The following is a 16,093-nucleotide window of genomic DNA, read 5'->3' on the forward strand; positions in this document are numbered from 1 at the left end:
ACACATGAGAGAGACCTTCTTGAACTTTCTTGCTCAGCTTAGCCACCAGCTGAATGCAGCCATAACAGCAAACCCACCTAACATCACTTGAAGCAGCTATAGAAAATAGTTTAACTGGATACCACATATCCTCTATATTAATCAACCAGATAGCTGACTGAATTTTTTTCAATGCCTAGTCAGTGATTCTGTCATATATGAAAGTAGCCATACTTGAAAGCCTTAACTCTAAACAAGAAAAACAAAGGTTTACTAATCATTGCTTTTACCCCCAAGGTTGCTAACATTAGGTCTTTACATTTAATGTGCACTTTAAAAATAATGAGTAGCATATTGCTTATTGAAGTGCGTTTGCAAATTGCTGACAATCACCTTTTTATAACCATTTATTAGAAATAACAAGAAATATTTGCTATTTCAAATTTCAGTTCACTAAAGAGCATGGCATAGTTTATATATCATTCTATATAAAAGATTTTACTTATGGGTTGGTGGACAACTGACCATAATTAAATGATAACCAACTAGTTTTTTAGGGGCAGTGAATTTGGATAAAGAGTTGCTCCTTTTTCTACCTATCTATATTAAGATCTTTTTTCCCAGGTGCAATGGATTGAATGTTTCTGTCCCCACCCCCAGCTCCCCTCAAATTCATATGTTGAAATCCTGATCCCCAGTGTGATGGTGTTAGGAATGGGGGCCTCTCGGAGGTGATTAGGTCATGAGAATGGAATCCTCATGAATGGGACTCCGTGCCCTTATAAGAAAAGAAACCAGAGAGATAATCTCTCCTTACTCTCCTCACATTGGTCAGAACTATACTATATGCACACCCCGAACTAATCATCAGCAAGGGCAGCCCAATCAGTATTTGCCTTTAAACTGGATTGACTTCATTGAAGGGATACATTATTTGAAGTCACTTCTGAATGAAGTTTTTAAGCAAAGAAGTAAGGAGGAAGGGGACGGGTATTGGGTAAAATAATATTTTTCAAATTTTAGATCGCAACCCATTAGTGGATCGTGAAAGCAATTTAATGGAGAGTAATTGACATTAAAAAATTAAATAAAATGGAATAAAATAAGTAGAAATAATAAGCTCATCATACTTAGTTGGCACTAACGGGGTTTACGAAATTTATGAGTTATCTGTGTGTATATTCGGTCATGATGTAAAATGAATTTCTTAGTACAGATCAGAGTTTGAAAGCCACTTGAGTAGACCGCCAGCTGTGTCTGCTATACACAATCCCCACTGGTCTTCTGAAAATTGGTTAAAAAGGAATAGCTGCGTCCAGTGATCCTCCCCTACAAGATATAATGAGGCTCACCAGACAAAAGAGATCCAAGAGTAAAAACTAAAATATGTGAACTCTTTAAAATACATGGGCTTATATAATTATGTAAGGACAGACTAGATAATAATAAAAAGTGCCATCTAATGAGAAATCATGCACCTGGAATTTTACATACTATCTCTTTTAATTTTCTCAACAATACATCTCTTCTAATACAACTCAATGTTATGTATTATTCTCATTTTAAGATTAGAAAAAACAGCCAAACAAAGCTCAAAGAGGTTAAATAATTTACTGTGTAAGTCACATAGCAAGTAAGTGAGAGAACTTGGATTTAAACTTAAGTCTTTCTGATTAAAAAAAGCTAAAGCTTATTGACTACATTAATTTACCTCCCCAATGCTCACATGCTTCCAAACTATCACTATAACAGCAGTTTTATTCTATGGAACAATGACAGTGTTAACTTAAAATCACTCTAAAATTATGCAAACAAAAGCAACCATATAAAGGAAGGAAATAAAAAACCATAGATTTCAAAATAATTAAGGCTTTTCTGTTGGTGATTTCAAAGTGAGTCATTGACTGTCTTCCTTATTTCTAGTTGAAATTTTCCATTCAGTGCAAGAATAGTGATTTATGATGAATATCTTCTGATTATAGACCACAAGCCAAATAAGTGTTTGTGTTGAAATAAAAAGAAATCTTTTTCTAAACATCTTTATTGGAGTATAATTGCTTTACAGTGGTGTGTTAGTTTCTTCTGTATAACAAAGTGAATCAGCTATATGCATACGTATATCCCCATATCCCCTCCCTCTTGCGTCTCCCTCCCACCCTCCTTATCCCAACTCCTCTAGGTGGTCACAAAGCACCGAACTGATCTCCCTGTGCCATGCAGCTGCTTCCCACTAGCTATCTATTTTACATTTGGTAGTGTATATATGTCAATGCTACTCTCTCACTTCGTCCCAGCTTACCCTTCCCCCTCCCCATGTCCTCAAGTCCATTCTCTAGTAGGTCTGTGTCTTTATTCCTGTCTTGCCCCTAGGTTCATTAGAACCAGTTTTTTTTTTTAGATTCCATGTATATGTGTTAGCATATGGTATTTGTTTTTCTCTTTCTGACTTACTTCCCTCTGTATGACAGACTCTAGGTCCATCCACCTCACCACAAATAACTCAATTTCATTTCTGAAATAAAAAGAAATCTTAAGTACAATTTTTATATATAAAGTAACCATTTTCTCTATATCAAGAGATGAACTGGTTATATATTTAGCATTTTAAAGCTCTTATTTCATTTTTTTTCATTTATAGATTTATAGACCATTTGTCTGCTTGAACAGTTGGATACAAATAGTTTTATTACTGAGTGCTTTAAGATGAATGATGTTTGCGTCTTGGTGCCTCAAAGAAAGACCTTAAACCTTCTCTGTTTCACCCACTAAAATAGAATATGTGCTATAGCTATTAGAAAGAACTGCAGTTTTATGAATATAATAATGCAAAAGTAAAATTAATCACAAATAACCAATAAATATGTGATAACTTCATGAAAGATGTATTCCTATCTAACAAGAAATACTGTGGTTTCTCATTCTAAATGGAGGGTTGGAATGAATGTATAATGCTAATATTTGAAGACCTAATCTCCTGCTATTATTAGCAATGTTATTCTTGAGAATTTTTCTTCCTTATTTGTGTTGAAAGATGAATAAATTCAATGTAGGTAAGATCATTAAGACAATGCAAATAGAATGTAATTTTTCAATTTTTCTGATATACGTTAATTGACCCAAATGTACAGAGCATATTACATATGAGTTATAGGAAACTAACATTCTACTAGAAGCTTAAGGTAGACTATTCATTATAATGTTTTAAGCCTAGCTTCTAGCTATCTTCTAGCTACCTAGCTTATTCTCAGCTGCTACTGTCCATGAGTAATTGTTATACTTTGGAGTATATCAGACCATGTTAATAACACCCAGAAGAACATATTTTGAAATGTAAATTTATTGAAAAACAAAAATAGAATACATTTGAAAGCTAAATTGAACACTTATTCAACAAATATTTATTGAACATCCTCTATATGCCACTATGCTTGTGACTGTTTTTAAAATTTTTGACTTCCAAATGTTCATTGCTAGTATTTAGAAATGTGCTTTGTTTTGTGTATTGGACTTCTATCCTGTGAATTTGCTAAACTCACCTTTTTTTTTTTTTTTTTTTAGGTTTCTTGGGCTTCTACATAGACAGTTCTATCATCTGTGAATAGAGACTGTTTTGTTTCTTCCTTCCCAGTAAGTATGCTTTTTATTTCTTTTCTGTCTTTCTCTAGTTTAGATATCAAGGTAATATTGGCTTCCTAAAATGAGTTGGGAAGTGTTCCCTCCTCTTGTGTTTTATGAAAGAACTTGTATAGATTTTTATTCTTTCTTTCTTAAATGTTTGGTAGAATTGACCAATGAAACCATCCAGGCTGGAATTTTCCATTTTTGGAAAGTTTATAAGTGAAATTCAATGAATAGATATAGGAAAATTAACTATTTTTTCTTGAATGAGTTTTGACAGTTTATCTCTTTCAAAAATTGGTCCAAATCATCTGAGTTGTATAATTTACGGGCAGTGAGTTGCTTGTAGGATTCTCTTATTACCCTTTTAATGTCTGTAAGGTTTATGGTCTTCTATTTTTTCTTGATCTATCTAGATAGTGGTTTATCAATTTTATCAATCTTTCAAAGAATAAACTTTTTTCACCTTGATTTCCTCTAATTTTTATTTAACCAATTCTATTGACTTATGCTTTTATATTTATCATTTCTTTTTTTTTTTTTTTGCTTACTTTGAGTTCAATTTGCTTTTTTTCCTGGTATTTTCACATTAAAACTTAGATTATTGATTTCACATCCTTCTTCTTTTCCAATATAAGCACTTAATGCTATAAATTTCCTTCTGAGCACTGCTGTAGCTGCATCCCATAAGTTTTGATATGTTTTTTTTTCATTTTCAGTCAGTTCAAAATAATTTCTGATTTTCTTTGAGACTTCCTATTTGACCCATGAATTATTTAAAAGTGTGCCATTTAATTTTCAAACATTTGGAAATTTTCTAGAAAGTAATTGATTTCCAATGTAATTCCTTTTGATCAGAGAACAAATTATTATTGTTCAATTATTTTGAATTTGTTATGATTTGCATAGTGGCCCAGGATTTGATCTATCATCATGAATTTCCATGTGCACTTGAAAGAAATGTATATTCTACTGTTGTTGGAGTTTCCTTTAAGTGTTAAGCAGGTTAAGTTGATTGATAGTGTTGCTCAAGTGTTCTGTAATCAGTAGGAGAGATAGGATGTAGTTGGCTTACTCCATCTTGGCCAGCAGTGGAAATTTAGGTTGGATTTTGAACCCAGATTTTTCTGACTGATAAATTGGTATTCTTTTCATTATGCCATAATGAAATATTCAGGATCTCTAAAAGCTGTAAAAACCCCTTATTTATTATGCAATGTAATTCTTGATCCTAATAAATTCATTTTTATGCAGCAAGTAAATTTTATTTTTGCTTTAAAGGGAAATATCAAAACCTACTTAGGAAATGAACAAGTTTTCCTTGTTCTTTGAATACACTTTAAACTTTTTATTAAATTGCTCCTTGCAAACAGGCTTTGCATATATTTATGCAAATTTTAAAGGCATGCCCTTCTGACTATCTCTTGCAAAGGATAATAGCTGGATTCATTTCCTTTTAGAGTCAAAGAGTTACTTCTTAGCTTTATAGGGAAAACTGAAGCATAGTGAAGGAAAGATATCTACTAAACCACTGAATCAGGTGTTGAATTTGAGCTTTTATTTTCTTCTGGCTGATCACTCTACTGTGTTTTCTTCTATTCATGGTGAATTAGACAGACAGGTTAGAGCAGTGTTTCTCAGTATTAAAAAAAATAAAGAAAGAAAAAAGAAAAAGAAAAGAAACAACAACAAAACTGTTCCCCTTTCACAAATACAAATATCCCAAACTCTCCTTCTACTACATTTACATTTTCTAAATAAATGAACATTTTGACTTAAAGAAAATTTTAAATAATAACTTTAGATTTAAAAAAATTCCCTGTGTTTCCCTCTCCTGAGATTCATATACACTACTTATATTGAAAGTGCAAATCATTTCTCTGTGCTAGATTCATCTATACCTGTTCATCTGGGGATCCTTTGGCAGTCTTCTAGTTTTCTTCAAAGTCTTGTTCACCCTAACTGGTCAAACTGTGGCCCATCTGTATATCTAGAAATAGAGCAGGCTCCACTACCATAGACGGTCTCCTCCCTTTACCCCTGTAAACCCATGCCTTCCAGATAGCAGCGGGACACAAAGATGCCAACCAGTCCATACAGAAGTATGCAGAGGAATCACCTGTGTTACAGCCCATGAGGACAACCAGTGACAGGTCAGAGATGGTTGGCCAAGGGCTAAAGGCCAAGCAAATGCTCTGGGGCAGGGTAGGCATACCAGCAGGTCACTAGTAATGATAAACTTTCTCCTTTGCTGTTTGTTATAGTAGTGAAACCATATCTGGCTCTGCTACCAAGTCTGCCATCATTTAAACAAAGCCTGCAGATAGACTACCAGACAAGTCTATTTTTTAATGGGTACCTTCCCTAACATACTTATAATAATGGGAAAAATTAATAAGACGTATTATATCAATGGGTCATACTAACTTCTCTCTTCTTTTTCTAAGTTCTTTTTTAATTCTTGGGTATATTGGCTGTGGGATGATGTGGGATATTTTTAAGGATTTTTCCTAAGATTTCTACAGTGTTATATAAAGCATGAGGAAGGGTTATAGGGGTATGGAGAAAGAAAGGCAGTAATAAAAATTAAAGAGAGGGAGTGAGCAAGAGTATGGGCCAGGGTGAGAATGAGAGTGTGCATGAAACTAAAGGCTTGGCATATTTTAAGCCTGAGATCAACACTATTTCTTAATTGAGCTTCTTGCTTCCATTTTCATTCTCCTCTAATTGAGCTTCTTTTATGCCAGAGTCAATCCTTAAACTGCAAATCTAACCATATTGGCCCTTTGCTTAAAACTCTTTAGAAGATGAAGTCCCTCCATGATCTGACCCCAACCCTCTGCTGTATTCTCACCAACTGCTACCCTTCAGCTTACACTGAGACAATCTTCATCACCTTTGAGTTTCTGAAGAACAGTGGGCTATGCCATTCCTCTGGGCCTTTGCATTTTTTGTTCCTTTTCTCTGGCATGTCTGGTCCTTGTCTTTGCTGTAACACCCGCTCTGTGACTTTCTCCCAGACCATACATTCTGTGAGAGTTAATAAGTTCTTCTTCTGCAAAATATTATACATAGTACTTTCATTTTAACAAGCAATTGTTGTATGGTAATTATTGGTTTTGTGTTTGTTGTGCTACTTGCTCTGTGAGCTCCTATGGGCAGGGACGAATTCTTATTTGTCATTTTGTCATCTGTGTCACTGTGCCTGATACACCGTAAGCTCTTAGAGAATGTTGGTTGATCTAAATCAGATAGAGCTGTAACAAGAAGTCACCATACAGTCTCTCACTTTGTAGACTTATGCTCACGTATGTAGCTGTGTTGAGCTATTATAATTTATCCACTCTGGAAAAAAACCCCAACAACATTATTTTAGGCAGATAGCTGGGTCAAGCAATCATGTTGTCTTTTTCCATTGGGGTAAGGATATCCCAAAGGAAAAATATAATGAACAGAAGCCTCTTACATCAGTCTTTTATATTTAGGGGTGAAAAGGATTTGCAAAATTTTCCAAAAGCCAGTTAGAAAAATTAAGCACCTATGCAATGTGATACTTCTAAAAATAATGCCCAGAAGAACAGCAGTTCTAGAGAATACTAAATCCGAGTGTGGCTAGATTCCATCTTCGTTTTGGAAACAACCACAGCTGTGGTCAGCCCAGTCAGACAGTGGAATGCAGTTGAGAATTTGATATGGGGGGAAAGGAAAGGGAACTAGGTTTCCTGCCCTGAGTCAGTTGGCACAAAGTCCCTGGTCCCTCCCCTTGCCCCCATCTCTTGCCCCCAACTCTCTCCTCCTCACCCAGGAAATTTATTGGTGATCTGGGCAAGATCTGGTATTTGGATTCTGTTTGTACTTTGGGTGATATTGCAGTAAAAGGGCTTTAAGAAAACTAAGATGGCACTGTTATATTATACAGTACATCTCTAATTCTTCCAAGTTTGGACAAGTATCAAGTTAAGCCACAGAGAAATGCTTTCCTTCTCTTTAAAAATTTCTATAAATGGTATTTTGCAATTTATCTGAGACGAAAGAAACACAATAGTTCCAACTTCATTAAGCTTTCCTTTACCAAAAATATTACAAGATCACACGCCTACTAGAAATGACACACTGGTCTTAACTGACAATATTTTATGGAGAAGATAATTTCCGGTCCTATCTTCTGTATCTGTCTTGTACTCTACCCACCTTTTCCCTGTCCTTTATTAAATCATAAAACACTTATAGAGCAAAAATGAGGGAGCTATCAGCAACTACATGGAAGTGGCGTGTCTTCTGTTAAAGAGCTGCCAGGAAAACTAATCTATGGCTGTGTTAGTCAGGATAGTGGTTACCCTTAGGAGGAAGGGTTGGGAGTAACTGGAAGGAGACATGGGGAAGACCTCTGGGGTGCTGCTCATGCTCTATTTCTTATTTGGGTGCTGATTACATGGATATGCTTAACTAGTGAAAAATAATTGACCTATACCCTTATGATTTATATAATTTTACATAGGTATGTCTTATTTCAAACAAATAAATAGTAATAATGATAATAAAGGTATCAGGCTCGTGTTGGTTCAAAATGTACTTAGCACAAAGAAAATAAAGACCAGTAAATCCATGTCTGTACAATAATAGACAATGAGTATATATATATATACTCAGTAGGAGCATGTGGAATATACTGTGGACGCCTGCCATATCAGTAAACAAAGGATGTTGCAGCCATCAAGCCCTCAGCCACTGCAGCCACCTCCAGCAGTGCACCCTGAGGGGATTCAGGATGGAAAAGAACAGGATACTGGCCTTAGATAGCCAAGGTGCATATCGAAGGAATGATTTCAGTGAGCCAGACTCTTGCATTTCCCCATATGTAGAAAAGAGCTAAACTCATTAACTTGAGATGTCTGGTTTTCTTTGTTTGTTCGGTTGTTTTTTTTTAAGGAATTCCTTAATTTTTATTATTTATTTATTTATTTATTTATTTTTGGCTGTGTTGGGTCTTCGTTTCTGTGCGAGGGCATTCTCTAGTTGTGGCAAGCAGGGGCCACTCTTAATCGCGGTGTGCGGGCCTCTCACTATCTTGACCTCTCTCGTTGCGGAGCACAGGCTCCAGACACACAGGCTCAGTAGTTGTGGCGCAAGGGCCTAGTTGCTCCGCGGCATGTGGGATCTTCCCAGACCAGGGCTCGAACCCGCGTCCCCTGCATTGGCAGGCAGATTCTCAACCACTGCACCACCAGGGAAGCCCCTGGTTTTCTTTAATTAACAGTACTCTTTTGATGTTCGGACAGCCTGGTTTTTGTTGCAAAAACTCCTACATATCCTGGCTCCTCCCTTCCCTCTTCAGAACAGTCCCTCAGAGCAATCTTCTGGGCTTAAGTCCTTAGGAAGTCTACTGAATAAAACATAATTCTCAGCTTTTATGTTGTGTATCTTTTTCAGTTGATGATACCTTTTAGTAAGAGGTCATTTCTTTACTTTTGGAATAGGAGGCCCAGAAGTCCAGACGAAGAGGCCTGTTTCTCAGCGAGTAATAGGCAGGAAAGGTTCTGTCCAACTCTTGTTGCCACATTGCCCAGATTTTGTTGGGTCATCTTCTTATTGTTACAGAACAATTTTGGGGGAAATACAGGGCAGATATTATTGACTCATCTTTTAAAAAGAGGAGCCTTAGGTACATACTTTTGAATAATTTGTTCAGGATAATAGAGATAATTCCCTCTTTTTGATATCAAATGAAGAAAATACTATGCTTATTGACAGAAAGCCTCATTTGGACTCTGCTGACCTTGATCAAAGCCTTCCTGGTTAAACTCTTTTCTGTGACTAATCTTACCTAATCTTCTAGGAAACAGTGCCCATTCCTCTCTGGAATCTCCTGTAGGCAGGAAGACACGAGATTTCTCAGCTTTCCTCAAATAGCAGACAAAGATAGCATGTCTATGAGAGGAATTTTTAATAAAAGAGGATGGTGGAACTTTATGGGATACCTGCATTGTGAGTTTTTGAGATCTATGTGGGAAGTCAGCAGTGGCTTCCCAAGAAGTGGGGGTGGGGGAGCTGTGGAAGCAGTCTGCCCTTGGTGCAGGCAATAAAAGATGCATCTTCTATAGAGAGTTTTCAAAAATAATAAAGCCAACTGAAGTTGTTCATCTGATTTTTATTATCACCTTGTGCCTGAGAATCCTCTGGAGCCCTTCCTAGAGGCTCTCACCAGACCAGAAAGCAGTGGTGAGGGGTGCAACTGACCCTTCTCCCCACCTCCAACCTGTGCCCCATTTGGGCATTAAAGTATTAGCTCTTATAGTTGTAAAACATGTCATAATTGCCAATGCACTGAGAGACATGCTCTGTCTGTCTCTGGGGCCAACAGGAGGAGGAAATTTTTTGTAGGAGGTGTGGTAGGTAGACCTTCTGGCTTGTTCAGGGTCTTTACCTATCTCAGGGCCACATTACTGGTGTCTCTTCACAGAATCGGAGCCCACAGTATTTGAGCAGATGATTGATACGTGTGTAGGGTTGGGCTCAGAGGCTGTTGTGAAGGAGATACTCTTGCTCCTATCACTTTTCAAGACCACAGTGCTTCCAAGGTGCTGCCCACTATCTTGAACAGCTGAATAACTTCTCCTCCACCCCTACCCACTCCCCACCACCAAGACATCTTTGTTCACTTTACCTACTCAGGCTAAACTCACTGTCTTTCCTCTTCTACTCCCCACCATTTCACTGTAGAAATGAGTTAAAAGCTCCAGAACAAAAGAGTACAAATGATAGCGTGTAACTGTCGCTGGTCAGTGACTGAAGAAGAGGAAAGGAGTGAAGGGAAGTGCATCTCCTTCCAGTCAGACTCTGGATATCTGTAGTGAGATGTCTGCTACCCCCAATTATGCCCTGTGCCAAACTTATTATGCCTTAGTAACTGACTCCAAATTTAGTTCCAAAAATTTGAAAAGTAAGGGTAGACCAGTTTGAACTTAGCAAATGATAACTCAAATAAAGCATAAACAGTAATATTAATATCAGAGAAAGTAGAATTTTAAAAGGTCATTAATTATAACAAAGAAGATACACTAAGCCTAAGTGTTTATGTACAAAAATTATAACCATACAATATGTATTACAAAAATCTTTGGAAACACAAAGACATTTATAGAAACTTAATAGTAGCCTTGAACATATTCTTTTCAGAAACTGATGGATCAAGTAGACAGAAAAAAGTGAAGTTATTGAAGATGTAAATGAAAAAATAAGCAATGATAGATATATACAACAGAGATTAGATTGTTCAAATACTCTTGGAACATTTAGAAAATTTGATCAAGTAGGTCATAAATTAAATCATAATAAATTCTCCAATGAAGAAATCTCAGGGTCCACATTCTCTGACCAAAATATAATAAAACTAGAAATTACAACAAAAAGATAGCTCAGAATGTTTAGATTTCAACAACAAATAATCTCCTTGAGCTAAAGAGGAAACTAGATTGTTTATAAATCTATTTAAAAATATAACAATGAATACATAATACATCAAAACATATGGGATGCTACCAATACATATAGTTATTAAAAAACAAAAAAGATGGAAAATATTTAAATGAACTAAGATTCAATTAAAATTTTGAAAAAGAAAATAACAGAAGAAAACCAAAAGAAAAAAGAAGGAAGAAATTTGTAAAGGTAATATCAGCAAGTAATGAAGTAGGGAAAAGTTTTAAAAGTGGGTAATAAATAAAACAGATAGTTCCCTGAAAAGACCAATAAACTGCTGACAGACATGACCAAGATAATGAAAATATAATGCACATGTTCATTTATTGAGTGTCACAATAATCCAGGCATTATTCTAAGTTCTGAGATATTTGTTAATTTTTCTGCTTGTTCAGCATTTTTTTTTTTTTTTTAATTGATGCTTCTTCCATTGCTAAGGTTTCGTCACATAGCTCTGACTTTTCCATATCAAGAGTAAATAGGTCCCAAACTGGCCAATTCTCCTGGATACAGTGATTTATCCAGGCTTGCATATGTGACACAGGTAGGCACCAAGAGAGTCCTCTTTGGGGGGATTCAAATGGACCCTGAGAGACATAGACTCTCTCTTTTTCTAAGGAACTAAATTCAGACTTATTTAGTACCTTTTTCTAAGGTACTAAATAAGCCTGAAGATCCTGGGGCCCTCTTTGCTGCCTGAGGATAATGTCAACAAAGAGGCTTTTTAAGAAGAGATAAAAACAGAGGGAGAAAAAGAGAGCAGTACATGCACATATGAGTACCTTGCCAGGAGAGTGGCTTTGGTTCTGAAGTTCACAATGTTCCACCTTTGATCTCAAAACAAATATGCTTTCTTGGTCTTGAATGTGACTCTGAGCACTGGACACTTTCTTTTCTGGAGGTCATCACTTGCTTTTACCACCAGCAGAATATACACTGAGAAATAACATCAAAAGGGCTTCATCTGTGTGCTTAGCACGTACGTTAGCATTATGGTATCACTGAATCCTCACTTCAACAGTGACAGATGAGCAGAAACCAAGAGAACTTAGGTAAGGTAATGTCTTAGTCATTAGACATTCATTCATTAAACAAAAATTACTATATGGCAGACACTATTCTAGTTACTCCAGATACATTAATAAATAAACTAAACTAAAACTTTGTCCTCAGGGAGCATATATTCTAGTGGGGGGAGAGGAACAAAAACCAGTGAATGTCGTAAATAATATGGCATGTTAGAAGGGGACAAATGCTATGGGAAAAATAGAGCAGGCTTAGGGGTTTCAGAAATTGTATATGTGTGTTAGAGGGTAGTGCAGGTTGCATATTAAATAGGATGGTCAGGATAGGCCTTGAGAAGGTATCATTTGAGTAGTGACATAAAGGAGGTACGAGAGTTCCCCAAATGTATAACTGGGTGTGAATTTCAACACTGAAGAAATAATTTTGCAAAACCCTAAAATAGAACCAGCTTTGTTGCTAGTCCAAATAGCCTTCCTTTCCCAAAACACTTCATTGCCACTTGACAGAAATGTGTGGTAGTAAATATGCACATCTATGATGACAGTGAATGTGAATGGTGCTCTCTACAATTGGGTACTGCACGACCTGTACAGTTATCACAGCCATCCGTTGCAATCATAGTGCTGGGCATATCTGGGGTAGAAAGAGTATGAAGTGGAGAAAGCCTCGGGGAGATGCAGTCAGCGAAGTCAGGCAAGATGTTGGTCATTGTAAGGAACTTGTCTCGTATTCAGATGTAATAAAATGCCATTGGAGGTTTTCAGCAGAGAAATGACATTACATGACAAGTTTTAAAAGGATTACTCTGGTTACCCTGTTCAGAATACACTGTTGTGGGCAAGGGTGGAAGCAGAGAAAGATGCTATTGCAAAAATCTAGGTGAGAGATGACAACATCATGGAGCAGCGTATCAACAAAGATGTACTTGGAGAGAAGTGGTTGGATTATGTATATATTTTACAGATTGAGCCAAAGAATTTGCGGACAAATTGGGTTTTGGATGTGAGAAAATGAGAGGCATCAAGGATGATGCCAGGTTCTCTGGCTCAAGATACTGGCCCCCAACTATTGTTGAAGTCTTTAGCTAAAATCCTTTTTTTTTTTTTTACAAAGCTGGCCCTGATTATCTTAACTATGTTTAGCCAAAACCCCAAAATAAACGAAACAAAACAAAATCTTTTGATATGAGGTGGTTATAATATACCACACAAATAAATGTAAATATATAAATATAGGGAACCATTTTTTTTCCATTCCTCTTCCTGTAACCAATTATCTATCTACGTCACCTACCTATCACCTATTTATCTATCTATTAATCACCGTAAAACTGTATTACATTTTAAAGTAATATACTGTTTACAAAGCATTTTATACCATTATCATAACTGATTCTCAATGATCAGGTAGGTATATTGTCTGTATCAATATGAGTAAATTCCAGAAAGTCTCTATGCTCTCCTCTGTAAAGCATGAGACATCCTGTTTTTACATATAAAACGTTGCTAAGTTGAGTATCTGTTAACTGAGTAGAGCCTATAGACCATACTAGACTTTCTGAGGAGGCACAAGGCCAAGTAATTAATTTTCAAGCAAAATTTTTTTTAAAAATTACCCTTCCAGGACAATTCATTGTATATTTGAATTACAGCTTAGCAAATTTCACCAGGTTTTACAGACATATACTTCCCAAAGTGAATTTTCTCTTACCCAAAAGTGACAGTCTTTTAGAAATTGTATCATGAAGGGGATGCTGCTGGTGCCCTGCACAGATACCCTTCACCAGCCAGGACAGCTATCCTCTAGATACTAGTAACTCAACTCATTGCTACTTCTTTTTCCAGAGAATTGCTCTCAGCCCAGCAAAAGCCATCTCACCCAGGAAGCTATTCATGCTTTACTTAGTTCCTTTGCACTATATGGCTTCTCTCACTTCCCATCTCCTGAGAGCATTCCTCCAATAAATCACTTGATCAGGAATCCCCTTCTCAGCTTCTGCTTCTAAGGAACTTGACTAATGATACAACATTTGATCATTAAATGCATACACGTCCCCAGACATACTCACTATAATCCAGTAGAGAGCATAAGGTGCTTATCATGCTGGAATGCATGTTATAGGGAAGCCAAAACACACATTAGAAGTGTCCTTACTTTTTGTTGTGGGGTAGAGAAGATTTAGCGCTCTTACTCTCCACTGGTGTCACTGTCAGACAGCCTGACATTTGAACATTTCCTGAACCATACAGAGCCAGTTCTGGTAAGATCCTCAAAGTACCAACTGCTGTGTGTCAAAGTAGCTTCATGTTGGATCCATCCCTTAGGAACAAGGTGGGTGGAATTCTGTTGGCAGAAGGTTGAAATGATAATTCAGTCTGGCACATAACCTATCTCTTTGCAATGGGGACCTTGTGAATGAAGGCAGAGATGACAGAGGATGAGGGGGATATGTCACCAAGAGAGAAGAGGGAGTGAACTCTGGTTGGGAAAACAAAGTCATATGAATTTGTATAAGTTGTTTATATCCTAGGTTTCTCTGGATGGATATGGAGTGTAAGGGAAAACTATTTTACTAACTAAGATAACTAACTTTCTTGTATGTCAAAGACCATGTAAAAAGTTAGCGGAAAGTTTAAAGCTCACATAATATTACCCAGGTATGTTTTCTTCTATGTACACAGACGTATATAGACATATATTACAAAACATTGAGGAAACGAACATGAGATGGCTCAATCTTTTATTGCTTTTATACATGTCTTTCTTTATATGTCATTTTTGTGGTATTTTTGTGGTATTTATCACATCATGTCTTCTATGATATCTATTTGTTTTATTTTTCATTATGCTTTCCCTATCCCTGTCACATGATTTTGAGCTCCTTGAGGGCAGGACATGGGATCCCTCATAGAACTGGGCACAACATTCAGCACACAGCAGGTGATCTGTGTTTACCAACATGAAATGAATATGGCCCTAACCAAGCATCAGTAAGGCACATAGAGTTGACTTTTTAAATTGGGATGGCTTTATTCTTATTATTATCTCCTCTCTCTCTGGAAGAGTTTAACTTTGTGACATGAAAAATGAATTTATAAGACAGAAGTTAGGCAGTTTGTTAGGTAGAAGTTTATGGCTATAAAACAGAATTGGGATAATTCTTCTGCTTTGGGGCTGAAATGGGCAATGGAAAATTGCTCCATTGACCAAGGAGCTGGGAAAAAGTGCAAATTAGCCCCTGCCAGACTGACAGAAAACCAAAACCAAACAGAAAACCAAAACCCTGTCTTGTTATATTCAGCTGAGGATGAAGGAAAATGAAGAGTCAGTCTTTGAGAAACTGCATATTTAATTCTAGTGCTCTGACTTCTGATAACGTTAAAAAGCCTTTAGCTTGACTGATACTGATCATCTGTACTTGAACTAAACTTTAGTTTCTCAAGTGCTTTCTTTTAAAAGGAGGAGAATATGTGATTCTTCCTGTTATTTCTAATTTTTTTTCTACTAATAGCTTTCATACTCCCTTGATCTCAGCCCAGAACAAGATGCCTGATTTGAAAGACATTTCCTGCAAGAGGCCTGATCTAGGCATATCTACATCAAGTCAGAATGCTTGGGCACCATCCAAAAGAGCAGAAAATATGTTCTGTGTTATCAGAAATGCTGGAATGGAAGTACAAAGTAGTATACAGTAAGTGAGAGCATGTTTTAGATCTGTGACAGGGTTTTCTAACATTTTGAGGCACAGACTAAAATCAGACGAAAGGGAGCAGCAGTAAGTCCAGCCCTTGGCTTTGTAAAAATGCCAGGTTGTAATCACATCTTATTTATTTTACAAGATGACACAACAGCCTAAGAAAATTTAGTTTACAGGAAGATTCCAGAAACAGTGCATCAACAATCCCCCAAAGTATATATAATTATTATTTATTTCTTGGTGGAGGTAGTGGAAATAAAAATGGAGGTGAGTGGGAGAGTCATTATGGACCTT

The 16,093-nt window shown here is 36.6% G+C and overlaps 1 protein-coding gene across 1 annotated transcript in view; it reads left to right on the forward strand.

Annotated features, from left to right (window-relative positions):
• DTWD1 (DTW domain containing 1) overlaps positions 1–15,852 on the forward strand; it is a 51,965-nt gene extending 36,113 nt beyond the window's left edge. The window contains exons 10-11 of the transcript XR_010945547.1: positions 3,538–3,606; positions 15,637–15,852. The gene's annotated coding sequence lies outside the window, so the exon portion shown is untranslated. The remainder of the gene's footprint in view (positions 1–3,537; positions 3,607–15,636) is intronic.
• The last annotated feature ends 241 nt before the right edge of the window (positions 15,853–16,093 follow it).

Source organism: Pseudorca crassidens, chromosome 1 (genome assembly GCF_039906515.1).
Source record: "Pseudorca crassidens isolate mPseCra1 chromosome 1, mPseCra1.hap1, whole genome shotgun sequence".
NCBI lineage: Eukaryota > Metazoa > Chordata > Mammalia > Artiodactyla > Delphinidae > Pseudorca > Pseudorca crassidens.